General features: G+C 55.1%; 1 protein-coding gene across 1 annotated transcript in view; it reads left to right on the forward strand.

Annotated features, from left to right (window-relative positions):
• Window positions 1-1,556: 1,556 nt before the first annotated feature.
• The window catches only part of LOC134019463 (plexin-B1-like), a 42,547-nt gene continuing 38,559 nt past the window's right edge, over window positions 1,557-5,544 (forward strand). The window contains 1 exon segment of the mRNA XM_062460385.1: window positions 1,557-2,012. The gene's annotated coding sequence lies outside the window, so the exon portion shown is untranslated.

The following is a 5,544-nucleotide window of genomic DNA, read 5'->3' on the forward strand; positions in this document are numbered from 1 at the left end:
CAGTAGCAATCCATTGCTAAAAAACAAACAAACAAAAGCTATCCGCACAGCGGGTGACCAAGTTAAACCCCTGTTAGCCTAGCTAGCCGGTGAAGATTACGATTAAGTCACAAATAATGATTTCGAAAAAACTGTACCTTTGTCAACATGAACTGAAGGTCGTCGTGTCCAGGGTTATCCGACAGTAAAAGCTGAGTGCAATCATTTAGTGTCTGCTTACACTGTCTTATGATGTTCCTTCTTGCCATCTTCTCATCCTTCAAACTTCTGTGTGCTGGGCTAAACTTGTTTTGAAATCTTCCGCTTCTACAGTGGGGAGGAGCTGGTACTTGAAAATACAGGGAAGAATCAAATCCCACTAGCCCAGATAACAGCAGGAGGAGCTAGGGAAATTGTGGGCAGTGATTTGCATGTGGCGTTTATTTAACGCCTGCAATTGCACGTGTAAATATACAGGCTTTTATTTAACGCCTGCAATTGCACGTGTAAATATAAAGGCGTTTATTTAACGCCTGCAATTGCACGTGTAAATATAAAGGCGTTTATTTAACGCCTGCAATTGCACGTGTAAATATACAGGCGTTTATTTAACGCCTGCAATTGCACGTGTAAATATACAGGCGTTTATCTAACGCCTGCAAGCGTTAACTAACGCGTACATTCATGTGTAACTTTCGCCTGCACATTTACGGCTGCAGCCGCTTATGAAACAGCTGCAGGCGCTTCCTAAACGGGTGTCCAATCAAAAATACGCGTTTAAATTACGAGTACATTTGACCCTGTCGGCGTTCCATACTAAACGGGTGTCCAATCAAAAATACGCGTTTAAATTACGAGTACATTTGACCCTGTCGGCGTTCCATACTAGTAAGACAGACAGCGATATGAGCGAGCCCTCAGCATTAGTACCGTAGATAAAAGTCTAGGAAAGTTGATGCTACTTGGTTCCCCTTCGGTCTTTTGGTGAGCAGTCTCACGAGCCCTACTTACCCAGCGTCATGACCAGCTAAATACTTATTTAGCACTAGCGTTGCTAGACTGCTCCATTTTGCTCCTAGATTCAGACCTAGCCCCGCTAAATGGGCAAGTAGGGTGAAGTGCCTTGCCCAAGGACACAACGTCATTTTGCACGGCCGGGAATCGAACTCCTAACCTAACCGCTCAGCCACCTGACTCCATTTGTTAATCACGCGGTTTCATAAAGAGCGGAGTCATGTTTTTTTTATAGAGCCTATATAATGCGACTTTCTTCACCGTGTCCATTCAACCCCTCTGAGGTTCATTGTTGGCGTAGCCACAAAGGTGGAAACTATCCACAACTACCGGTAGAGGGCGACATTGTCAGAGCCGCCGCTGGAGTCTGGGAGCCGAGGGGGGCGGCAAGGCGGCGTCTTGCTGTAGGCTACTTACATCGGTGTACAGAAACACTGGGACGCTGTCGGTATCTCTGGTTCTCTTGTCAGAACACATGCGGCTGTGCATCAACTGTCTTAGTTTAAAAAATAATTTCAGCATAAAGCAAAAACAAAAAACTCGGGTCAACACACAACTCGTGTATTTTTTCCTACTTTTGTGGCAAATCTAAACATGAATCGCTTTTGGTTAACACGGAGTGTGCTGCTTTTGTTAGTAGCCTATCAAACTCGGGGCACGAGTCGCCAACATCCACACTGACCGCTGGGTTCGCTCTCGTAACTCTCTAGTGCGCCCGGTAGCGGCCGGTCATTTGTGTAGAATTCAGGGACACACACGGACACTCCAACACAAACAAACAATTAGAAGCAGACAGAATAAATCCGTTACTGTTTTCAAAGGTTTGGTCTTAATAAAACTCGCTGCGGGGGTAAGTTTGTCAAAAGAACTTGCGGATTAAGAGAAGATAACTGTCCGGTTTGCGTCGGAGGGAGAGGCACGCAGACGATTTCTTTCTATGGTGGGAGAGCGTGGAGGAGTTCGTTTATAGCATAACAGAATCGAGGAACCCAAAGGCAACTGTGATTCTTGTCAGTAAGGTAAGAATGAGCAGTTTTATTTTGGGTGAAGCTTTTCTCAGAGTGTATAGGCTACTATCTCATCGACATGGAAACACAACAAAGCATTTGGAAAATCCTCAATTTATGATTGCTTTTTCGTGAATCTGTTTACAAAATAACGATATTTCTGGTCAGCGGATGACTGTCTTGATCTGAGTTTCTCTTTTATCCTTAGTTGGTAATGTCTTCGTTTTGCAAGAACTTTGTTCAGCTGTCATTAACTACACTGCAAGCTACTTGCATTGATTGAACGATGGTCTGTGAAGTCGAAATATTGGCGTATTACATCGCAGCTTGTAAGGTTATGATTAGAGGACTGTAAATGCTCATCCCCGTGTAGCCATGGATGAATGAGCCGGCTTCTTTCTGCTATAGCCAGGTGTAGACCTGAACAGGTGCGGTCTACTGCCCCGCCTTGTGATTTACATCCCAAATGCGATCATACCTATTCTCGTGGAGCTTAAGGCTTCGCCAAAAGGTTATTTTCCAGACCTTGAGAGATATGTTATTCTGATTTTGTTGGTCGCGTTGAACTTGAGAATGGCAGTAGTGTCGACGTTTTACGTCACATAGCTCCTACAAGACAACACGTTATACCGAGGGGTCGAAGGGGGCACTTCCTCATCTACATAAACGTTGAGCGGTAAAAGCAAAAAAATAATAATCTTGAATTCTTGATTCTAAGGATTCATTGAACTTGATTGTGAATAGGTCCATAGTGACTCTGGACGAGTGTGAGAAGACCTTAGAAGTGTGTCTCTCTCTCTCTCTCTCTGTAAGAGAGAGCTCTCAGGGTGTGTCTATGGTGACTGTGAAAGTGTGTGTGTGTGAGCTGCCTGGTAGTGTGTGTGCTAAGGTTAATGTGTGTGTGTGTGTGATGTCCCTGTGTAGTGAGGGAGGTAGTGGGTCCAGTCTGGGTTAGGGTGAGTGTGTGTGTGTGTGTGTGATGTCCCTGTGTAGTGAGGGAGGTAGTGGGTCCAGTCTGGGTTAGGGTGAGTGTGTGAGTGTGTGTGTGTGTGATTTCCCTGTGTAGTGAGGGAGGTAGTGGGTCCAGTCTGGGTTAGGGTGAGTGTGTGAGTGTGTGTGTGTGTGATGTCCCTGTGTAGTGAGGGAGGTAGTGGGTCCAGTCTGGGTTAGGGTGAGTGTGTGAGTGTGTGTGTGTGTGATGTCCCTGTGTAGTGAGGGAGGTAGTGGGTCCAGTCTGGGTTAGGGTGAGTGTGTGAGTGTGTGTGTGTGTGATTTCCCTGTGTAGTGAGGGAGGTAGTGGGTCCAGTCTGGTTCTGGGAGGGATGTGTTTATGGAGGGTCACATGGTCCACAGCAAACACACCTCCAGAGGCTTTGATGCATGTTTGTGTCTCTGGCAGGTTGGTGGTCAGATTCCAGCGCAGGCGTGGCGTTTTCGGAAGCAGTTGGGGATTTGAACCCAAGGGGGGGGGGGGGGGGGGGGGAGGTATTTGGGGCGTTCTCCCATCAGTCACTTCAACAGCAGCTGGTGTTGCCTCATGGTACATTCCTGTGTGTGTGTGAGGGTCCACTGGGGTGTGTGTGTGAGGCAGTGTTGTATGGACCCTGGGAGGAGGGGGGCTACCAGCAGTCTGGGGGGGGGTCCTTGGGACGCTGACCAGCCCCCCCAGCCTTCTCCAGCCCCCCCCAGCCTTCTCCAGCCCCCCCCCAGCCTTCTCCAGCCCCCCCAGCCTTCTCCAGCCCCCCCCAGCCTTCTCCAGCCCCCCCCCAGCCTTCTCCAGCCCCCCCCAGCCTTCTCCAGCCCCCCCCCAGCCTTCTCCAGCCCCCCCCAGCCTTCTCCAGCCCCCCCAGCCTTCTCCAGCCCCCCCCCAGCCTTCTCCAGCCCCCCCCAGCCTTCTCCAGCCCCCCCCCAGCCTTCTCCAGCCCCCCCAGCCTTCTCCAGCCCCCCCAGCCTTCTCCAGCCCCCCCCCAGCCTTCTCCAGCCCCCCCCCAGCCTTCTCCAGCCCCCCCCCAGCCTTCTCCAGCCCCCCCCCAGCCTTCTCCAGCCCCCCCCCAGCCTTCTCCAGCCCCCCCCCAGCCTTCTCCAGCCCCCCCAGCCTTCTCCAGCCCCCCCAGCCTTCTCCAGCCCCCCCAGCCTTCTCCAGCCCCCCCAGCCTTCTCCAGCCCCCCCAGCCTTCTCCAGCCCCCCCCCAGCCTTCTCCAGCCTCCCCCCAGCCTTCTCCAGCCCCCCCCAGCCTTCTCCAGCCCCCCCCCAGCCTTCTCCAGCCCCCCCCCAGCCTTCTCCAGCCCCCCCCAGCCTTCTCCAGCCCCCCCCCAGCCTTCTCCAGCCCCCCCAGCCTTCTCCAGCCCCCCCCAGCCTTCTCCAGCTCCCCCCCAGCCTTCTCCAGCCCCCCCCCAGCCTTCTCCAGCCCCCCCCAGCCTTCTCCAGCCCCCCCCCAGCCTTCTCCAGCCCCCCCCAGCCTTCTCCAGCCCCCCCAGCCTTCTCCAGCCCCCCCCAGCCTTCTCCAGCCCCCCCCAGCCTTCTCCAGCCCCCCCCAGCCTTCTCCAGCCCCCCCAGCCTTCTCCAGCCCCCCCCAGCCTTCTCCAGCCCCCCCCCAGCCTTCTCCAGCCCCCCCCCAGCCTTCTCCAGCCCCCCCCAGCCTTCTCCAGCCCCCCCCCAGCCTTCTCCAGCCCCCCCCCAGCCTTCTCCAGCCCCCCCCAGCCTTCTCCAGCCCCCCCCCAGCCTTCTCCAGCCCCCCAGCCTTCTCCAGCCTCCCCAGCCTTCTCCAGCCCCCCCAGCCTTCTCCAGCCTCCCCAGCCTTCTCCAGCCCCCCCAGCCTTCTCCAGCCCCCCCCAGCCTTCTCCAGCCCCCCCCAGCCTTCTCCAGCCCCCCCAGCCTTCTCCAGCCCCCCCCCAGCCTTCTCCAGCCCCCCCCCCAGCCTTCTCCAGCCCCCCCCCAGCCTTCTCCAGCCCCCCCCAGCCTTCTCCAGCCCCCCCCCAGCCTTCTCCAGCCCCCCCCCAGCCTTCTCCAGCCCCCCCCAGCCTTCTCCAGCCCCCCCCCAGCCTTCTCCAGCCCCCCCAGCCTTCTCCAGCCTCCCCAGCCTTCTCCAGCCCCCCCAGCCTTCTCCAGCCTCCCCAGCCTTCTCCAGCCTCCCCAGCCTTCTCCAGCCCCCCCAGCCTTCTCCAGCCCCCTGGTGTGCACAGTTGCGTGGGCTCCAGTAGCAGAGCTATGCTGACCCTCCCTCACACCTCAGCTGCTGCCCAGAAGACTGGTCCAGCCTCACCCAACCTGCACACACACACGCACAGGCACACACACACACACACACACACACACACACACACACACGCACAGCACACACACACACACACGCACAGGCACGCACTAAAGCACACACGCATACAGACACACACGCACACAAACACGTAGAGACCAGTGTCCTGTCAAGGAGTCTTGATGTGACAGGCAGCTGGCCCCTACGCTGCCCAACACAGCGAGTGTGTTGATAGTGTTCTGAATAAGAGGGAGGCAGGGATGGATATGGATGCATAGCCTGAAGCCCTTT

Source organism: Osmerus eperlanus, chromosome 4 (assembly GCF_963692335.1).
Source record: "Osmerus eperlanus chromosome 4, fOsmEpe2.1, whole genome shotgun sequence".
Taxonomy (NCBI): Eukaryota; Metazoa; Chordata; class Actinopteri; order Osmeriformes; family Osmeridae; genus Osmerus; species Osmerus eperlanus.